This window comes from Garra rufa, unplaced genomic scaffold (genome assembly GCF_049309525.1).
Source record: "Garra rufa unplaced genomic scaffold, GarRuf1.0 hap1_unplaced_002, whole genome shotgun sequence".
NCBI lineage: Eukaryota > Metazoa > Chordata > Actinopteri > Cypriniformes > Cyprinidae > Garra > Garra rufa.
In genome coordinates, this window is record NW_027394277.1 from 7,596,298 (window position 1) to 7,615,247 (window position 18,950).

Here is an 18,950-nt window from a genome sequence, read left to right on the forward strand (position 1 = left end):
TAATGCCCTGACACAAGGCAAAGTTGGCAAAGTTACAGCCTTGCAGCTGAAGACCGTAGCAGAAACTTAAGTCTGTCAGAAGTGGGATTCGAACCCACGCCTCCAGGGGAGACTGCGACCTGAACGCAGCGCCTTAGACCGCTCGGCCATCCTGACACGCTTGCGTGGTGGGAGCTGACCCGTTGCGGCTACACCCAGCTTGTGGTCTGAATCCCTAACGAAATGTTGATTCGATTCAAATATAGCTCCACATGTTCTGCCAAGCGCTGAAGACTGTAGCTGTTATCCGAAGCCAAAGGACAAAGGACAGCTCTGTCGGAAAAGTGGGATTCGAACCCACACCTCCAGAGGAGACTGCGACCTGAACGCAGCTTTTGGATCTACGCCCTGCAGGCAGGCACCGACACGCTAGCGCTTCGCATTTCAGACCGGTCATCCCGCCGGCCTCGTTGGCGCAGTTAGGCAGCGTGTCAGTCTCATAATCTGAAGGTCGTGAGTTCGAGCCTCACACGGGGCAGCGTGGTGCCTTTTGATAGCTGAGAGCGCTTACACGACAGAGCGGGCTTCTCTGTTCCCGTCCGCCTGCTTGTCTCCTTCGCCTGAGGGAAAAAGGCCACAGCTCATCTGAAGGGTGGACGACACGACATTGCGGGAGAAACTGTGAGTTTCCAGGTAAATTCCCTAAATCCCATCCAGCGACATTGCATTCAGTCCTAGGCCACCCTTTGACATGCAATATAATCGAAATTCAGTGTTCACGCTGGGCTAATGCTGAATGAATGCAGGAATACCATCCCTGTCATATTCATGTAACATGTGGCGGTGTTCTTGTGAGGTTTTCTTAAGGGTAATATCATGCTGGCATTGGAAATGAAATTCCCTATTAATGGGAAGGCAAGCTTTCGTGAACCTTAAAGCAATGTTGCCTTCATCTTAAGGAAATATTGACTCGATTCTATTACGACTTGACATAGTCTTTCAAGGCATTCTTTAAAAGTGCCTGCAACTTGGTATCGGGGAAGGAGTGACGTCGCACAAACGATAAAACGGAGTAATTCTCAAGTTTAACGGAACGCCCGTCGGCGTTACTGCCACTTTATACTAATTCTGACGTTGACTGAAATGTGGTGCTTTGGCAAAGTTAATGCCCTGATAAAGGCAAAGTTGGCAAAGTTACAGCCTTGCGGCTGAAGACCATAGCTGTTGTCCGTAGCAGAAACTTAAGTCTGTCAGAATTGGGATTCGAACCCACGCCTCCAGGGGAGACTGCGACCTGAACGCAGCGCCTTAGACCGCTCGGCCATCCTGACACGCTTGCGTGGTGGGAGCTGACCCGTTGCGGCTACACCCAGCTTGTGGTCTGAATCCCTAACGAAATGTTGATTCGATTCAAATATAGCTCCACATGTTCTGCCAAGCGCTGAAGACTGTAGCTGTTATCCGAAGCCAAAGGACAAAGGACAGTTCTGTCGGAAAAGTGGGATTCGAACCCACACCTCCAGAGGAGACTGCGACCTGAACGCAGCTTTTGGATCTACGCCCTGCAGGCAGGCACCGACACGCTAGCGCTTCGCATTTCAGACCGGTCATCCCGCCGGCCTCGTTGGCGCAGTTAGGCAGCGCGTCAGTCTCATAATCTGAAGGTCGTGCCTCACACGGGGCAGCGTGGTGCCTTTTGATAGCTGAGAGCGCTTACACGACAGAGCGGGCTTCTCTGTTCCCGTCCGCCTGCTTGTCTCCTTCGCCTGAGGGAAAAAGGCCACAGCTCATCTGAAGGGTGGACGACACGACATTGCGGGAGAAACTGTGAGTTTCCAGGTAAATTCCCTAAATACCATCCAGTGACATTGCATTCAGTCCTAGGCCACCCTTTGACATGCAATATAATCGAAATTCAGTGTTCACGCTGGGCTAATGCTGAATGAATGCAGGAATACCATCCCTGTCGTATTCATGTAACATGTGGCGGTGTTCTTGTGAGGTTTTCTTAAGGGTAATATCATGCTGGCATTGGAAATGAAATTCCCTATTAATGGGAAGGCAAGCTTTCGTGAACCTTAAAGCAATGTTGCCTTCATCTTAAGGAAATATTGACTCGATTCTATTACGACTTGACATAGTCTTTCAAGGCATTCTTTAAAAGTGCCTGCAACTTGGTATCGGGGAAGGAGTGACGTCGCACAAACGATACAACGGAGTAATTCTCAAGTTTAACGGAACGCCCGTCGGCGTTACTGCCACTTTATACTAATTCTGACGTCGACTGAAATGTGGTGCTTTGGCAAAGTTAATGCCCTGACACAAGGCAAAGTTACAGCCTTGCGGCTGAAGACCGTAGCTGTTGTCCGTAGCCGAAACTTAAGTCTGTCAGAAGTGGGATTCGAACCCACGCCTCCAGGGGAGACTGCGACCTGAACGCAGCGCCTTAGACCGCTCGGCCATCCTGACACGCTTGCGTGGTGGGAGCTGACCCGTTGCGGCTACACCCAGCTTGTGGTCTGAATCCCTAACGAAATGTTGATTCGATTCAAATATAGCTCCACATGTTCTGCCAAGCGCTGAAGACTGTAGCTGTTATCCGAAGCCAAAGGACAAAGGACAGTTCTGTCGGAAAAGTGGGATTCGAACCCACACCTCCAGAGGAGACTGCGACCTGAACGCAGCTTTTGGATCTACGCCCTGCAGGCAGGCACCGACACGCTAGCGCTTCGCATTTCAGACCGGTCATCCCGCCGGCCTCGTTGGCGCAGTTAGGCAGCGCGTCAGTCTCATAATCTGAAGGTCGTGAGTTCGAGCCTCACACGGGGCAGCGTGGTGCCTTTCGATAGCTGAGAGCGCTTACACGACAGAGCGGGCTTCTCTGTTCCCGTCCGCCTGCTTGTCTCCTTCGCCTGAGGGAAAAAGGCCACAGCTCATCTGAAGGGTGGACGACACGACATTGCGGGAGAAACTGTGAGTTTCCAGGTAAATTCCCTAAATCCCATCCAGCGACATTGCATTCAGTCCTAGGCCACCCTTTGACATGCAATATAATCGAAATTCAGTGTTCACGCTGGGCTAATGCTGAATGAATGCAGGAATACCATCCCTGTCGTATTCATGTAACATGTGGCGGTGTTCTTGTGAGGTTTTCTTAAGGGTAATATGATGCTGGCATTGGAAATGAAATTCCCTATTAATGGGAAGGCAAGCTTTCGTGAACCTTAAAGCAATGTTGCCTTCATCTTAAGGAAATATTGACTCGATTCTATTACGACTTGACATAGTCTTTCAAGGCATTCTTTAAAAGTGCCTGCAACTTGGTATCGGGGAAGGAGTGACGTCGCACAAACGATAAAACGGAGTAATTCTCAAGTTTAACGGAAGTTACTGCCACTTTATACTAATTCTGACGTCGACTGAAATGTGGTGCTTTGGCAAAGTTAATGCCCTGACACAAGGCAAAGTTGGCAAAGTTACAGCCTTGCGGCTGAAGACCGTAGCTGTTGTCTGTAGCCGAAACTTAAGTCTGTCAGAAGTGGGATTCAAACCCACGCCTCCAGGGGAGACTGCGACCTGAACGCAGCGCCTTAGACCGCTCGGCCATCCTGACACGCTTGCGTGGTGGGAGCTGACCCGTTGCGGCTACACCCAGCTTGTGGTCTGAATCCCTAACGAAATGTTGATTCGATTCAAACATAGCTCCACATGTTCTGCCAAGCGCTGAAGACTGTAGCTGTTATCCGAAGCCAAAGGACAAAGGACAGTTCTGTCGGAAAAGTGGGATTCGCACCCACACCTCCAGAGGAGACTGCGACCTGAACGCAGCTTTTGGATCTACGCCCTGCAGGCAGGCACCGACACGCTAGCGCTTCGCATTTCAGACCGGTCATGCCGCCGGCCTCGTTGGCGCAGTTAGGCGGCGCGTCAGTCTCATAATCTGAAGGTCGTGAGTTCGAGCCTCACACGGGGCAGCGTGGTGCCTTTTGATAGCTGAGAGCGCTTACACGACAGAGCGGGCTTCTCTGTTCCCGTCCGCCTGCTTGTCTCCTTCGCCTGAGGGAAAAAGGCCACAGCTCATCTGAAGGGTGGACGACACGACATTGCGGGAGAAACTGTGAGTTTCCAGGTAAATTCCCTAAATCCCATCCAGCGACATTGCATTCAGTCCTAGGCCACCCTTTGACATGCAATATAATCGAAATTCAGTGTTCACGCTGGGCTAATGCTGAATGAATGCAGGAATACCATCCCTGTCGTATTCATGTAACATGTGGCGGTGTTCTTGTGAGGTTTTCTTAAGGGTAATATCATGCTGGCATTGGAAATGAAATTCCCTATTAATGGGAAGGCAAGCTTTCGTGAACCTTAAAGCAATGTTGCCTTCATCTTAAGGAAATATTGACTTGATTCTATTACGACTTGACATAGTCTTTCAAGGCATTCTTTAAAAGTGCCTGCAACTTGGTATCGGGGAAGGAGTGACGTCGCACAAACGATAAAACGGAGTAATTCTCAAGTTTAACGGAACGCCCGTCGGCGTTACTGCCACTTTATACTAATTCTGACGTCGACTGAAATGTGGTGCTTTGGCAAAGTTAATGCCCTGACACAAGGCAAAGTTGGCAAAGTTACAGCCTTGCAGCTGAAGACCGTAGCAGAAACTTAAGTCTGTCAGAAGTGGGATTCGAACCCACGCCTCCAGGGGAGACTGCGACCTGAACGCAGCGCCTTAGACCGCTCGGCCATCCTGACACGCTTGCGTGGTGGGAGCTGACCCGTTGCGGCTACACCCAGCTTGTGGTCTGAATCCCTAACGAAATGTTGATTCGATTCAAATATAGCTCCACATGTTCTGCCAAGCGCTGAAGACTGTAGCTGTTATCCGAAGCCAAAGGACAAAGGACAGCTCTGTCGGAAAAGTGGGATTCGAACCCACACCTCCAGAGGAGACTGCGACCTGAACGCAGCTTTTGGATCTACGCCCTGCAGGCAGGCACCGACACGCTAGCGCTTCGCATTTCAGACCGGTCATCCCGCCGGCCTCGTTGGCGCAGTTAGGCAGCGTGTCAGTCTCATAATCTGAAGGTCGTGAGTTCGAGCCTCACACGGGGCAGCGTGGTGCCTTTTGATAGCTGAGAGCGCTTACACGACAGAGCGGGCTTCTCTGTTCCCGTCCGCCTGCTTGTCTCCTTCGCCTGAGGGAAAAAGGCCACAGCTCATCTGAAGGGTGGACGACACGACATTGCGGGAGAAACTGTGAGTTTCCAGGTAAATTCCCTAAATCCCATCCAGCGACATTGCATTCAGTCCTAGGCCACCCTTTGACATGCAATATAATCGAAATTCAGTGTTCACGCTGGGCTAATGCTGAATGAATGCAGGAATACCATCCCTGTCGTATTCATGTAACATGTGGCGGTGTTCTTGTGAGGTTTTCTTAAGGGTAATATCATGCTGGCATTGGAAATGAAATTCCCTATTAATGGGAGGGCAAGCTTTCGTGAACCTTAAAGCAATGTTGCCTTCATCTTAAGGAAATATTGACTCGATTCTATTACGACTTGACATAGTCTTTCAAGGCATTCTTTAAAAGTGCCTGCAACTTGGTATCGGGGAAGGAGTGACGTCGCACAAACGATAAAACGGAGTAATTCTCAAGTTTAACGGAAGTTACTGCCACTTTATACTAATTCTGACGTCGACTGAAATGTGGTGCTTTGGCAAAGTTAATGCCCTGACACAAGGCAAAGTTAGCTGAAGACCATAGCTGTTGTCCGTAGCCGAAACTTAAGTCTGTCAGAAGTGGGATTCGAACCCACGCCTCCAGGGGAGACTGCGACCTGAACGCAGCGCCTTAGACCGCTCGGCCATCCTGACACGCTTGCGTGGTGGGAGCTGACCCGTTGCGGCTACACCCAGCTTGTGGTCTGAATCCCTAACGAAATGTTGATTCGATTCAAATATAGCTCCACATGTTCTGCCAAGCGCTGAAGACTGTAGCTGTTATCCGAAGCCAAAGGACAAAGGACAGTTCTGTCGGAAAAGTGGGATTCGAACCCACACCTCCAGAGGAGACTGCGACCTGAACGCAGCTTTTGGATCTACGCCCTGCAGGCAGGCACCGACACGCTAGCGCTTCGCATTTCAGACCGGTCATCCCGCCGGCCTCGTTGGCGCAGTTAGGCAGCGCGTCAGTCTCATAATCTGAAGGTCGTGAGTTCGAGCCTCACACGGGGCAGCGTGGTGCCTTTCGATAGCTGAGAGCGCTTACACGACAGAGCGGGCTTCTCTGTTCCCGTCCGCCTGCTTGTCTCCTTCGCCTGAGGGAAAAAGGCCACAGCTCATCTGAAGGGTGGACGACACGACATTGCGGGAGAAACTGTGAGTTTCCAGGTAAATTCCCTAAATCCCATCCAGCGACATTGCATTCAGTCCTAGGCCACCCTTTGACATGCAATATAATCGAAATTCAGTGTTCACGCTGGGCTAATGCTGAATGAATGCAGGAATACCATCCCTGTCGTATTCATGTAACATGTGGCGGTGTTCTTGTGAGGTTTTCTTAAGGGTAATATGATGCTGGCATTGGAAATGAAATTCCCTATTAATGGGAAGGCAAGCTTTCGTGAACCTTAAAGCAATGTTGCCTTCATCTTAAGGAAATATTGACTCGATTCTATTACGACTTGACATAGTCTTTCAAGGCATTCTTTAAAAGTGCCTGCAACTTGGTATCGGGGAAGGAGTGACGTCGCACAAACGATAAAACGGAGTAATTCTCAAGTTTAACGGAAGTTACTGCCACTTTATACTAATTCTGACGTCGACTGAAATGTGGTGCTTTGGCAAAGTTAATGCCCTGACACAAGGCAAAGTTGGCAAAGTTACAGCCTTGCGGCTGAAGACCGTAGCTGTTGTCCGTAGCCAAAACTTAAGTCTGTCAGAAGTGGGATTCGAACCCACGCCTCCAGGGGAGACTGCGACCTGAACGCAGCGCCTTAGACCGCTCGGCCATCCTGACACGCTTGCGTGGTGGGAGCTGACCCGTTGCGGCTACACCCAGCTTGTGGTCTGAATCCCTAACGAAATGTTGATTCGATTCAAATATAGCTCCACATGTTCTGCCAAGCGCTGAAGACTGTAGCTGTTATCCGAAGCCAAAGGACAAAGGACAGTTCTGTCGGAAAAGTGGGATTCGAACCCACACCTCCAGAGGAGACTGCGACCTGAACGCAGCTTTTGGATCTACGCCCTGCAGGCAGGCACCGACACGCTAGCGCTTCGCATTTCAGACCTGTCATCCCGCCGGCCTCGTTGGCGCAGTTAGGCAGCGCGTCAGTCTCATAATCTGAAGGTCGTGAGTTCGAGCCTCACACGGGGCAGCGTGGTGCCTTTTGATAGCTGAGAGCGCTTACACGACAGAGCGGGCTTCTCTGTTCCCGTCCGCCTGCTTGTCTCCTTCGCCTGAGGGAAAAAGGCCACAGCTCATCTGAAGGGTGGACGACACGACATTGCGGGAGAAACTGTGAGTTTCCAGGTAAATTCCCTAAATACCATCCAGCGACATTGCATTCAGTCCTAGGCCACCCTTTGACATGCAATATAATCGAAATTCAGTGTTCACGCTGGGCTAATGCTGAATGAATGCAGGAATACCATCCCTGTCATATTCATGTAACATGTGGCGGTGTTCTTGTGAGGTTTTCTTAAGGGTAATATCATGCTGGCATTGGAAATGAAATTCCCTATTAATGGGAAGGCAAGCTTTCGTGAACCTTAAAGCAATGTTGCCTTCATCTTAAGGAAATATTGACTCGATTCTATTACGACTTGACATAGTCTTTCAAGGCATTCTTTAAAAGTGCCTGCAACTTGGTATCGGGGAAGGAGTGACGTCGCACAAACGATACAACGGAGTAATTCTCAAGTTCGCCACTTTATACTAATTCTGACGTCGACTGAAATGTGGTGCTTTGGCAAAGTTAATGCCCTGACACAAGGCAAAGTTGGCAAAGTTACAGCCTTGCGGCTGAAGACCGTAGCTGTTGTCTGTAGCCGAAACTTAAGTCTGTCAGAAGTGGGATTCAAACCCACGCCTCCAGGGGAGACTGCGACCTGAACGCAGCGCCTTAGACCGCTCGGCCATCCTGACACGCTTGCGTGGTGGGAGCTGACCCGTTGCGGCTACACCCAGCTTGTGGTCTGAATCCCTAACGAAATGTTGATTCGATTCAAACATAGCTCCACATGTTCTGCCAAGCGCTGAAGACTGTAGCTGTTATCCGAAGCCAAAGGACAAAGGACAGTTCTGTCGGAAAAGTGGGATTCGCACCCACACCTCCAGAGGAGACTGCGACCTGAACGCAGCTTTTGGATCTACGCCCTGCAGGCAGGCACCGACACGCTAGCGCTTCGCATTTCAGACCGGTCATCCCGCCGGCCTCGTTGGCGCAGTTAGGCAGCGCGTCAGTCTCATAATCTGAAGGTCGTGAGTTCGAGCCTCACACGGGGCAGCGTGGTGCCTTTTGATAGCTGAGAGCGCTTACACGACAGAGCGGGCTTCTCTGTTCCCGTCCGCCTGCTTGTCTCCTTCGCCTGAGGGAAAAAGGCCACAGCTCATCTGAAGGGTGGACGACACGACATTGCGGGAGAAACTGTGAGTTTCCAGGTAAATTCCCTAAATCCCATCCAGCGACATTGCATTCAGTCCTAGGCCACCCTTTGACATGCAATATAATCGAAATTCAGTGTTCACGCTGGGCTAATGCTGAATGAATGCAGGAATACCATCCCTGTCGTATTCATGTAACATGTGGCGGTGTTCTTGTGAGGTTTTCTTAAGGGTAATATCATGCTGGCATTGGAAATGAAATTCCCTATTAATGGGAAGGCAAGCTTTCGTGAACCTTAAAGCAATGTTGCCTTCATCTTAAGGAAATATTGACTCGATTCTATTACGACTTGACATAGTCTTTCAAGGCATTCTTTAAAAGTGCCTGCAACTTGGTATCGGGGAAGGAGTGACGTCGCACAAACGATAAAACGGAGTAATTCTCAAGTTTAACGGAACGCCCGTCGGCGTTACTGCCACTTTATACTAATTCTGACGTCGACTGAAATGTGGTGCTTTGGCAAAGTTAATGCCCTGACACAAGGCAAAGTTGGCAAAGTTACAGCCTTGCAGCTGAAGACCGTAGCAGAAACTTAAGTCTGTCAGAAGTGGGATTCGAACCCACGCCTCCAGGGGAGACTGCGACCTGAACGCAGCGCCTTAGACCGCTCGGCCATCCTGACACGCTTGCGTGGTGGGAGCTGACCCGTTGCGGCTACACCCAGCTTGTGGTCTGAATCCCTAACGAAATGTTGATTCGATTCAAATATAGCTCCACATGTTCTGCCAAGCGCTGAAGACTGTAGCTGTTATCCGAAGCCAAAGGACAAAGGACAGTTCTGTCGGAAAAGTGGGATTCGAACCCACACCTCCAGAGGAGACTGCGACCTGAACGCAGCTTTTGGATCTACGCCCTGCAGGCAGGCACCGACACGCTAGCGCTTCGCATTTCAGACCGGTCATCCCGCCGGCCTCGTTGGCGCAGTTAGGCAGCGCGTCAGTCTCATAATCTGAAGGTCGTGCCTCACACGGGGCAGCGTGGTGCCTTTTGATAGCTGAGAGCGCTTACACGACAGAGCGGGCTTCTCTGTTCCCGTCCGCCTGCTTGTCTCCTTCGCCTGAGGGAAAAAGGCCACAGCTCATCTGAAGGGCGGACGACACGACATTGCGGGAGAAACTGTGAGTTTCCAGGTAAATTCCCTAAATACCATCCAGCGACATTGCATTCAGTCCTAGGCCACCCTTTGACATGCAATATAATCGAAATTCAGTGTTCACGCTGGGCTAATGCTGAATGAATGCAGGAATACCATCCCTGTCGTATTCATGTAACATGTGGCGGTGTTCTTGTGAGGTTTTCTTAAGGGTAATATCATGCTGGCATTGGAAATGAAATTCCCTATTAATGGGAAGGCAAGCTTTCGTGAACCTTAAAGCAATGTTGCCTTCATCTTAAGGAAATATTGACTCGATTCTATTACGACTTGACATAGTCTTTCAAGGCATTCTTTAAAAGTGCCTGCAACTTGGTATCGGGGAAGGAGTGACGTCGCACAAACGATAAAACGGAGTAATTCTCAAGTTTAACGGAAGTTACTGCCACTTTATACTAATTCTGACGTCGACTGAAATGTGGTGCTTTGGCAAAGTTAATGCCCTGACACAAGGCAAAGTTGGCAAAGTTACAGCCTTGCGGCTGAAGACCGTAGCTGTTGTCCGTAGCCAAAACTTAAGTCTGTCAGAAGTGGGATTCGAACCCACGCCTCCAGGGGAGACTGCGACCTGAACGCAGCGCCTTAGACCGCTCGGCCATCCTGACACGCTTGCGTGGTGGGAGCTGACCCGTTGCGGCTACACCCAGCTTGTGGTCTGAATCCCTAACGAAATGTTGATTCGATTCAAATATAGCTCCACATGTTCTGCCAAGCGCTGAAGACTGTAGCTGTTATCCGAAGCCAAAGGACAAAGGACAGTTCTGTCGGAAAAGTGGGATTCGAACCCACACCTCCAGAGGAGACTGCGACCTGAACGCAGCTTTTGGATCTACGCCCTGCAGGCAGGCACCGACACGCTAGCGCTTCGCATTTCAGACCGGTCATCCCGCCGGCCTCGTTGGCGCAGTTAGGCAGCGCGTCAGTCTCATAATCTGAAGGTCGTGAGTTCGAGCCTCACACGGGGCAGCGTGGTGCCTTTTGATAGCTGAGAGCGCTTACACGACAGAGCGGGCTTCTCTGTTCCCGTCCGCCTGCTTGTCTCCTTCGCCTGAGGGAAAAAGGCCACAGCTCATCTGAAGGGTGGACGACACGACATTGCGGGAGAAACTGTGAGTTTCCAGGTAAATTCCCTAAATCCCATCCAGCGACATTGCATTCAGTCCTAGGCCACCCTTTGACATGCAATATAATCGAAATTCAGTGTTCACGCTGGGCTAATGCTGAATGAATGCAGGAATACCATCCCTGTCATATTCATGTAACATGTGGCGGTGTTCTTGTGAGGTTTTCTTAAGGGTAATATCATGCTGGCATTGGAAATGAAATTCCCTATTAATGGGAAGGCAAGCTTTCGTGAACCTTAAAGCAATGTTGCCTTCATCTTAAGGAAATATTGACTCGATTCTATTACGACTTGACATAGTCTTTCAAGGCATTCTTTAAAAGTGCCTGCAACTTGGTATCGGGGAAGGAGTGACGTCGCACAAACGATAAAACGGAGTAATTCTCAAGTTTAACGGAACGCCCGTCGGCGTTACTGCCACTTTATACTAATTCTGACATCGACTGAAATGTGGTGCTTTGGCAAAGTTAATGCCCTGACACAAGGCAAAGTTGGCAAAGTTACAGCCTTGCAGCTGAAGACCGTAGCAGAAACTTAAGTCTGTCAGAAGTGGGATTCGAACCCACGCCTCCAGGGGAGACTGCGACCTGAACGCAGCGCCTTAGACCGCTCGGCCATCCTGACACGCTTGCGTGGTGGGAGCTGACCCGTTGCGGCTACACCCAGCTTGTGGTCTGAATCCCTAACGAAATGTTGATTCGATTCAAATATAGCTCCACATGTTCTGCCAAGCGCTGAAGACTGTAGCTGTTATCCGAAGCCAAAGGACAAAGGACAGTTCTGTCGGAAAAGTGGGATTCGAACCCACACCTCCAGAGGAGACTGCGACCTGAACGCAGCTTTTGGATCTACGCCCTGCAGGCAGGCACCGACACGCTAGCGCTTCGCATTTCAGACCGGTCATCCCGCCGGCCTCGTTGGCGCAGTTAGGCAGCGCGTCAGTCTCATAATCTGAAGGTCGTGCCTCACACGGGGCAGCGTGGTGCCTTTTGATAGCTGAGAGCGCTTACACGACAGAGCGGGCTTCTCTGTTCCCGTCCGCCTGCTTGTCTCCTTCGCCTGAGGGAAAAAGGCCACAGCTCATCTGAAGGGTGGACGACACGACATTGCGGGAGAAACTGTGAGTTTCCAGGTAAATTCCCTAAATCCCATCCAGCGACATTGCATTCAGTCCTAGGCCACCCTTTGACATGCAATATAATCGAAATTCAGTGTTCACGCTGGGCTAATGCTGAATGAATGCAGGAATACCATCCCTGTCGTATTCATGTAACATGTGGCGGTGTTCTTGTGAGGTTTTCTTAAGGGTAATATCATGCTGGCATTGGAAATGAAATTCCCTATTAATGGGAGGGCAAGCTTTCGTGAACCTTAAAGCAATGTTGCCTTCATCTTAAGGAAATATTGACTCGATTCTATTACGACTTGACATAGTCTTTCAAGGCATTCTTTAAAAGTGCCTGCAACTTGGTATCGGGGAAGGAGTGACGTCGCACAAACGATAAAACGGAGTAATTCTCAAGTTTAACGGAACGCCCGTCGGCGTTACTGCCACTTTATACTAATTCTGACGTCGACTGAAATGTGGTGCTTTGGCAAAGTTAATGCCCTGACACAAGGCAAAGTTGGCAAAGTTACAGCCTTGCGGCTGAAGACCGTAGCTGTTGTCCGTAGCCGAAACTTAAGTCTGTCAGAAGTGGGATTCGAACCCACGCCTCCAGGGGAGACTGCGACCTGAACGCAGCGCCTTAGACCGCTCGGCCATCCTGACACGCTTGCGTGGTGGGAGCTGACCCGTTGTGGCTACACCCAGCTTGTGGTCTGAATCCCTAACGAAATGTTGATTCGATTCAAATATAGCTCCACATGTTCTGCCAAGCGCTGAAGACTGTAGCTGTTATCCGAAGCCAAAGGACAAAGGACAGTTCTGTCGGAAAAGTGGGATTCGCACCCACACCTCCAGAGGAGACTGTGACCTGAACGTAGCTTTTGGATCTACGCCCTGCAGGCAGGCACCGACACGCTAGCGCTTCGCATTTCAGACCGGTCATCCCGCCGGCCTCGTTGGCGCAGTTAGGCAGCGCGTCAGTCTCATAATCTGAAGGTCGTGCCTCACACGGGGCAGCGTGGTGCCTTTTGATAGCTGAGAGCGCTTACACGACAGAGCGGGCTTCTCTGTTCCCGTCCGCCTGCTTGTCTCCTTCGCCTGAGGGAAAAAGGCCACAGCTCATCTGAAGGGTGGACGACACGACATTGCGGGAGAAACTGTGAGTTTCCAGGTAAATTCCCTAAATCCCATCCAGCGACATTGCATTCAGTCCTAGGCCACCCTTTGACATGCAATATAATCGAAATTCAGTGTTCACGCTGGGCTAATGCTGAATGAATGCAGGAATACCATCCCTGTCGTATTCATGTAACATGTGGCGGTGTTCTTGTGAGGTTTTCTTAAGGGTAATATCATGCTGGCATTGGAAATGAAATTCCCTATTAATGGGAGGGCAAGCTTTCGTGAACCTTAAAGCAATGTTGCCTTCATCTTAAGGAAATATTGACTCGATTCTATTACGACTTGACATAGTCTTTCAAGGCATTCTTTAAAAGTGCCTGCAACTTGGTATCGGGGAAGGAGTGACGTCGCACAAACGATAAAACGGAGTAATTCTCAAGTTTAACGGAACGCCCGTCGGCGTTACTGCCACTTTATACTAATTCTGACGTCGACTGAAATGTGGTGCTTTGGCAAAGTTAATGCCCTGACACAAGGCAAAGTTACAGCCTTGCGGCTGAAGACCGTAGCTGTTGTCCGTAGCCGAAACTTAAGTCTGTCAGAAGTGGGATTCGAACCCACGCCTCCAGGGGAGACTGCGACCTGAACGCAGCGCCTTAGACCGCTCGGCCATCCTGACACGCTTGCGTGGTGGGAGCTGACCCGTTGCGGCTACACCCAGCTTGTGGTCTGAATCCCTAACGAAATGTTGATTCGATTCAAATATAGCTCCACATGTTCTGCCAAGCGCTGAAGACTGTAGCTGTTATCCGAAGCCAAAGGACAAAGGACAGTTCTGTCGGAAAAGTGGGATTCGCACCCACACCTCCAGAGGAGACTGCGACCTGAACGCAGCTTTTGGATCTACGCCCTGCAGGCAGGCACCGACACGCTAGCGCTTCGCATTTCAGACCGGTCATCCCGCCGGCCTCGTTGGCGCAGTTAGGCAGCGCGTCAGTCTCATAATCTGAAGGTCGTGAGTTCGAGCCTCACACAGGGCAGCGTGGTGCCTTTTGATAGCTGAGAGCGCTTACACGACAGAGCGGGCTTCTCTGTTCCCGTCCGCCTGCTTGTCTCCTTCGCCTGAGGGAAAAAGGCCACAGCTCATCTGAAGGGTGGACGACACGACATTGCGGGAGAAACTGTGAGTTTCCAGGTAAATTCCCTAAATACCATCCAGCGACATTGCATTCAGTCCTAGGCCACCCTTTGACATGCAATATAATCGAAATTCAGTGTTCACGCTGGGCTAATGCTGAAGGAATGCAGGAATACCATCCCTGTCGTATTCATGTAACATGTGGCGGTGTTCTTGTGAGGTTTTCTTAAGGGTAATATCATGCTGGCATTGGAAATGAAATTCCCTATTAATGGGAAGGCAAGCTTTCGTGAACCTTAAAGCAATGTTGCCTTCATCTTAAGGAAATATTGACTCGATTCTATTACGACTTGACATAGTCTTTCAAGGCATTCTTTAAAAGTGCCTGCAACTTGGTATCGGGGAAGGAGTGACGTCGCACAAACGATACAACGGAGTAATTCTCAAGTTTAACGGAACGCCCGTCGGCGTTACTGCCACTTTATACTAATTCTGACGTTGACTGAAATGTGGTGCTTTGGCAAAGTTAATGCCCTGATAAAGGCAAAGTTGGCAAAGTTACAGCCTTGCGGCTGAAGACCATAGCTGTTGTCCGTAGCAGAAACTTAAGTCTGTCAGAATTGGGATTCGAACCCACGCCTCCAGGGGAGACTGCGACCTGAACGCAGCGCCTTAGACCGCTCGGCCATCCTGACACGCTTGTGTGGTGGGAGCTGACCCGTTGCGGCTACACCCAGCTTGTGGTCTGAATCCCTAACGAAATGTTGATTCGATTCAAATATAGCTCCACATGTTCTGCCAAGCGCTGAAGACTGTAGCTGTTATCCGAAGCCAAAGGACAAAGGACAGTTCTGTCGGAAAAGTGGGATTCGAACCCACACCTCCAGAGGAGACTGCGACCTGAACGCAGCTTTTGGATCTACGCCCTGCAGGCAGGCACCGACACGCTAGCGCTTCGCATTTCAGACCGGTCATCCCGCCGGCCTCGTTGGCGCAGTTAGGCAGCGCGTCAGTCTCATAATCTGAAGGTCGTGCCTCACACGGGGCAGCGTGGTGCCTTTTGATAGCTGAGAGCGCTTACACGACAGAGCGGGCTTCTCTGTTCCCGTCCGCCTGCTTGTCTCCTTCGCCTGAGGGAAAAAGGCCACAGCTCATCTGAAGGGTGGACGACACGACATTGCGGGAGAAACTGTGAGTTTCCAGGTAAATTCCCTAAATACCATCCAGTGACATTGCATTCAGTCCTAGGCCACCCTTTGACATGCAATATAATCGAAATTCAGTGTTCACGCTGGGCTAATGCTGAATGAATGCAGGAATACCATCCCTGTCGTATTCATGTAACATGTGGCGGTGTTCTTGTGAGGTTTTCTTAAGGGTAATATCATGCTGGCATTGGAAATGAAATTCCCTATTAATGGGAAGGCAAGCTTTCGTGAACCTTAAAGCAATGTTGCCTTCATCTTAAGGAAATATTGACTCGATTCTATTACGACTTGACATAGTCTTTCAAGGCATTCTTTAAAAGTGCCTGCAACTTGGTATCGGGGAAGGAGTGACGTCGCACAAACGATACAACGGAGTAATTCTCAAGTTTAACGGAACGCCCGTCGGCGTTACTGCCACTTTATACTAATTCTGACGTCGACTGAAATGTGGTGCTTTGGCAAAGTTAATGCCCTGACACAAGGCAAAGTTGGCAAAGTTACAGCCTTGCGGCTGAAGACCGTAGCTGTTGTCCGTAGCCGAAACTTAAGTCTGTCAGAAGTGGGATTCGAACCCACGCCTCCAGGGGAGACTGCGACCTGAACGCAGCGCCTTAGACCGCTCGGCCATCCTGACACGCTTGCGTGGTGGGAGCTGACCCGTTGCGGCTACACCCAGCTTGTGGTCTGAATCCCTAACGAAATGTTGATTCGATTCAAATATAGCTCCACATGTTCTGCCAAGCGCTGAAGACTGTAGCTGTTATCCGAAGCCAAAGGACAAAGGACAGTTCTGTCGGAAAAGTGGGATTCGCACCCACACCTCCAGAGGAGACTGTGACCTGAACGTAGCTTTTGGATCTACGCCCTGCAGGCAGGCACCGACACGCTAGCGCTTCGCATTTCAGACCGGTCATCCCGCCGGCCTCGTTGGCGCAGTTAGGCAGCGCGTCAGTCTCATAATCTGAAGGTCGTGCCTCACACGGGGCAGCGTGGTGCCTTTTGATAGCTGAGAGCGCTTACACGACAGAGCGGGCTTCTCTGTTCCCGTCCGCCTGCTTGTCTCCTTCGCCTGAGGGAAAAAGGCCACAGCTCATCTGAAGGGTGGACGACACGACATTGCGGGAGAAACTGTGAGTTTCCAGGTAAATTCCCTAAATCCCATCCAGCGACATTGCATTCAGTCCTAGGCCACCCTTTGACATGCAATATAATCGAAATTCAGTGTTCACGCTGGGCTAATGCTGAATGAATGCAGGAATACCATCCCTGTCGTATTCATGTAACATGTGGCGGTGTTCTTGTGAGGTTTTCTTAAGGGTAATATCATGCTGGCATTGGAAATGAAATTCCCTATTAATGGGAGGGCAAGCTTTCGTGAACCTTAAAGCAATGTTGCCTTCATCTTAAGGAAATATTGACTCGATTCTATTACGACTTGACATAGTCTTTCAAGGCATTCTTTAAAAGTGCCTGCAACTTGGTATCGGGGAAGGAGTGACGTCGCACAAACGATAAAACGGAGTAATTCTCAAGTTTAACGGAACGCCCGTCGGCGTTACTGCCACTTTATACTAATTCTGACGTCGACTGAAATGTGGTGCTTTGGCAAAGTTAATGCCCTGACACAAGGCAAAGTTACAGCCTTGCGGCTGAAGACCGTAGCTGTTGTCCGTAGCCGAAACTTAAGTCTGTCAGAAGTGGGATTCGAACCCACGCCTCCAGGGGAGACTGCGACCTGAACGCAGCGCCTTAGACCGCTCGGCCATCCTGACACGCTTGCGTGGTGGGAGCTGACCCGTTGCGGCTACACCCAGCTTGTGGTCTGAATCCCTAACGAAATGTTGATTCGATTCAAATATAGCTCCACATGTTCTGCCAAGCGCTGAAGACTGTAGCTGTTATCCGAAGCCAAAGGACAAAGGACAGTTCTGTCGGAAAAGTGGGATTCGAACCCACACCTCCAGAGGAGACTGCGACCTGAACGCAGCTTTTGGATCTACGCCCTGCAGGCAGGCACCGACACGCTAGCGCTTCGCATTTCAGACCGGTCATCCCGCCGGCCTCGTTGGCGCAGTTAGGCAGCGCGTCAGTCTCATAATCTGAAGGTCGTGAGTTCGAGCCTCACACGGGGCAGCGTGGTGCCTTTCGATAGCTGAGAGCGCTTACACGACAGAGCGGGCTTCTCTGTTCCCGTCCGCCTGCTTGTCTCCTTCGCCTGAGGGAAAAAGGCCACAGCTCATCTGAAGGGTGGACGACACGACATTGCGGGAGAAACTGTGAGTTTCCAGGTAAATTCCCTAAATCCCATCCAGCGACATTGCATTCAGTCCTAGGCCACCCTTTGACATGCAATATAATCGAAATTCAGTGTTCACGCTGGGCTAATGCTGAATGAATGCAGGAATACCATCCCTGTCGTATTCATGTAACATGTGGCGGTGTTCTTGTGAGGTTTTCTTAAGGGTAATATGATGCTGGCATTGGAAATGAAATTCCCTATTAATGGGAAGGCAAGCTTTCGTGAACCTTAAAGCAATGTTGCCTTCATCTTAAGGAAATATTGACTCGATTCTATTACGACTTGACATAGTCTTTCAAGGCATTCTTTAAAAGTGCCTGCAACTTGGTATCGGGGAAGGAGTGACGTCGCACAAACGATAAAACGGAGTAATTCTCAAGTTTAACGGAAGTTACTGCCACTTTATACTAATTCTGACGTCGACTGAAATGTGGTGCTTTGGCAAAGTTAATGCCCTGACACAAGGCAAAGTTGGCAAAGTTACAGCCTTGCGGCTGAAGACCGTAGCTGTTGTCTGTAGCCGAAACTTAAGTCTGTCAGAAGTGGGATTCAAACCCACGCCTCCAGGGGAGACTGCGACCTGAACGCAGCGCCTTAGACCGCTCGGCCATCCTGACACGCTTGCGTGGTGGGAGCTGACCCGTTGCGGCTACACCCAGCTTGTGGTCTGAATCCCTAACGAAATGTTGATTCGATTCAAACATAGCTCCACATGTTCTGCCAAGCGCTGAAGACTGTAGCTGTTATCCGAAGCCAAAGGACAAAGGACAGTTCTGTCGGAAAAGTGGGATTCGCACCCACACCTCCAGAGGAGACTGCGACCTGAACGCAGCTTTTGGATCTACGCCCTGCAGGCAGGCACCGACACGCTAGCGCTTCGCATTTCAGACCGGTCATCCCGCCGGCCTCGTTGGCGCAGTTAGGCAGCGCGTCAGTCTCATAATCTGAAGGTCGTGAGTTCGAGCCTCACACGGGGCAGCGTGGTGCCTTTTGATAGCTGAGAGCGCTTACACGACAGAGCGGGCTTCTCTGTTCCCGTCCGCCTGCTTGTCTCCTTCGCCTGAGGGAAAAAGGCCACAGCTCATCTGAAGGGTGGACGACACGACATTGCGGGAGAAACTGTGAGTTTCCAGGTAAATTCCCTA

The 18,950-nt window shown here is 50.5% G+C and overlaps 28 non-coding genes across 28 annotated transcripts; 11 read left to right on the forward strand and 17 right to left on the reverse strand.

Moving 5' to 3' along the window:
- Positions 1-73: 73 nt before the first annotated feature.
- trnal-cag (transfer RNA leucine (anticodon CAG)) lies at positions 74-156 on the reverse strand. Its single transcript has one exon. It is a non-coding gene; the product is annotated as a tRNA-Leu (tRNA).
- Positions 157-443: 287 nt separating this feature from the next.
- trnam-cau (transfer RNA methionine (anticodon CAU)) lies at positions 444-517 on the forward strand. Its single transcript has one exon. It is a non-coding gene; the product is annotated as a tRNA-Met (tRNA).
- Positions 518-1,227: 710 nt separating this feature from the next.
- On the reverse strand, positions 1,228-1,310 carry trnal-cag (transfer RNA leucine (anticodon CAG)). The gene has a single exon. It is a non-coding gene; the product is annotated as a tRNA-Leu (tRNA).
- A 1,055-nt stretch (positions 1,311-2,365) lies between these two features.
- Positions 2,366-2,448, reverse strand: trnal-cag (transfer RNA leucine (anticodon CAG)). The gene has a single exon. It is a non-coding gene; the product is annotated as a tRNA-Leu (tRNA).
- Positions 2,449-2,735: 287 nt separating this feature from the next.
- trnam-cau (transfer RNA methionine (anticodon CAU)) lies at positions 2,736-2,809 on the forward strand. Its single transcript has one exon. It is a non-coding gene; the product is annotated as a tRNA-Met (tRNA).
- A 700-nt stretch (positions 2,810-3,509) lies between these two features.
- On the reverse strand, positions 3,510-3,592 carry trnal-cag (transfer RNA leucine (anticodon CAG)). The gene has a single exon. It is a non-coding gene; the product is annotated as a tRNA-Leu (tRNA).
- A 287-nt stretch (positions 3,593-3,879) lies between these two features.
- trnam-cau (transfer RNA methionine (anticodon CAU)) lies at positions 3,880-3,953 on the forward strand. Its single transcript has one exon. It is a non-coding gene; the product is annotated as a tRNA-Met (tRNA).
- A 698-nt stretch (positions 3,954-4,651) lies between these two features.
- On the reverse strand, positions 4,652-4,734 carry trnal-cag (transfer RNA leucine (anticodon CAG)). Its single transcript has one exon. It is a non-coding gene; the product is annotated as a tRNA-Leu (tRNA).
- A 287-nt stretch (positions 4,735-5,021) lies between these two features.
- Positions 5,022-5,095, forward strand: trnam-cau (transfer RNA methionine (anticodon CAU)). The gene has a single exon. It is a non-coding gene; the product is annotated as a tRNA-Met (tRNA).
- A 681-nt stretch (positions 5,096-5,776) lies between these two features.
- On the reverse strand, positions 5,777-5,859 carry trnal-cag (transfer RNA leucine (anticodon CAG)). The gene has a single exon. It is a non-coding gene; the product is annotated as a tRNA-Leu (tRNA).
- A 287-nt stretch (positions 5,860-6,146) lies between these two features.
- trnam-cau (transfer RNA methionine (anticodon CAU)) lies at positions 6,147-6,220 on the forward strand. Its single transcript has one exon. It is a non-coding gene; the product is annotated as a tRNA-Met (tRNA).
- A 700-nt stretch (positions 6,221-6,920) lies between these two features.
- trnal-cag (transfer RNA leucine (anticodon CAG)) lies at positions 6,921-7,003 on the reverse strand. Its single transcript has one exon. It is a non-coding gene; the product is annotated as a tRNA-Leu (tRNA).
- Positions 7,004-7,290: 287 nt separating this feature from the next.
- trnam-cau (transfer RNA methionine (anticodon CAU)) lies at positions 7,291-7,364 on the forward strand. Its single transcript has one exon. It is a non-coding gene; the product is annotated as a tRNA-Met (tRNA).
- Positions 7,365-8,051: 687 nt separating this feature from the next.
- On the reverse strand, positions 8,052-8,134 carry trnal-cag (transfer RNA leucine (anticodon CAG)). Its single transcript has one exon. It is a non-coding gene; the product is annotated as a tRNA-Leu (tRNA).
- Positions 8,135-8,421: 287 nt separating this feature from the next.
- On the forward strand, positions 8,422-8,495 carry trnam-cau (transfer RNA methionine (anticodon CAU)). The gene has a single exon. It is a non-coding gene; the product is annotated as a tRNA-Met (tRNA).
- A 698-nt stretch (positions 8,496-9,193) lies between these two features.
- Positions 9,194-9,276, reverse strand: trnal-cag (transfer RNA leucine (anticodon CAG)). Its single transcript has one exon. It is a non-coding gene; the product is annotated as a tRNA-Leu (tRNA).
- Positions 9,277-10,329: 1,053 nt separating this feature from the next.
- On the reverse strand, positions 10,330-10,412 carry trnal-cag (transfer RNA leucine (anticodon CAG)). The gene has a single exon. It is a non-coding gene; the product is annotated as a tRNA-Leu (tRNA).
- A 287-nt stretch (positions 10,413-10,699) lies between these two features.
- trnam-cau (transfer RNA methionine (anticodon CAU)) lies at positions 10,700-10,773 on the forward strand. The gene has a single exon. It is a non-coding gene; the product is annotated as a tRNA-Met (tRNA).
- Positions 10,774-11,471: 698 nt separating this feature from the next.
- trnal-cag (transfer RNA leucine (anticodon CAG)) lies at positions 11,472-11,554 on the reverse strand. Its single transcript has one exon. It is a non-coding gene; the product is annotated as a tRNA-Leu (tRNA).
- Positions 11,555-12,618: 1,064 nt separating this feature from the next.
- Positions 12,619-12,701, reverse strand: trnal-cag (transfer RNA leucine (anticodon CAG)). The gene has a single exon. It is a non-coding gene; the product is annotated as a tRNA-Leu (tRNA).
- A 1,055-nt stretch (positions 12,702-13,756) lies between these two features.
- trnal-cag (transfer RNA leucine (anticodon CAG)) lies at positions 13,757-13,839 on the reverse strand. The gene has a single exon. It is a non-coding gene; the product is annotated as a tRNA-Leu (tRNA).
- A 287-nt stretch (positions 13,840-14,126) lies between these two features.
- Positions 14,127-14,200, forward strand: trnam-cau (transfer RNA methionine (anticodon CAU)). Its single transcript has one exon. It is a non-coding gene; the product is annotated as a tRNA-Met (tRNA).
- A 710-nt stretch (positions 14,201-14,910) lies between these two features.
- trnal-cag (transfer RNA leucine (anticodon CAG)) lies at positions 14,911-14,993 on the reverse strand. The gene has a single exon. It is a non-coding gene; the product is annotated as a tRNA-Leu (tRNA).
- Positions 14,994-16,057: 1,064 nt separating this feature from the next.
- trnal-cag (transfer RNA leucine (anticodon CAG)) lies at positions 16,058-16,140 on the reverse strand. The gene has a single exon. It is a non-coding gene; the product is annotated as a tRNA-Leu (tRNA).
- Positions 16,141-17,195: 1,055 nt separating this feature from the next.
- trnal-cag (transfer RNA leucine (anticodon CAG)) lies at positions 17,196-17,278 on the reverse strand. Its single transcript has one exon. It is a non-coding gene; the product is annotated as a tRNA-Leu (tRNA).
- Positions 17,279-17,565: 287 nt separating this feature from the next.
- On the forward strand, positions 17,566-17,639 carry trnam-cau (transfer RNA methionine (anticodon CAU)). The gene has a single exon. It is a non-coding gene; the product is annotated as a tRNA-Met (tRNA).
- A 700-nt stretch (positions 17,640-18,339) lies between these two features.
- On the reverse strand, positions 18,340-18,422 carry trnal-cag (transfer RNA leucine (anticodon CAG)). Its single transcript has one exon. It is a non-coding gene; the product is annotated as a tRNA-Leu (tRNA).
- A 287-nt stretch (positions 18,423-18,709) lies between these two features.
- Positions 18,710-18,783, forward strand: trnam-cau (transfer RNA methionine (anticodon CAU)). Its single transcript has one exon. It is a non-coding gene; the product is annotated as a tRNA-Met (tRNA).
- Positions 18,784-18,950: the final 167 nt, after the last annotated feature.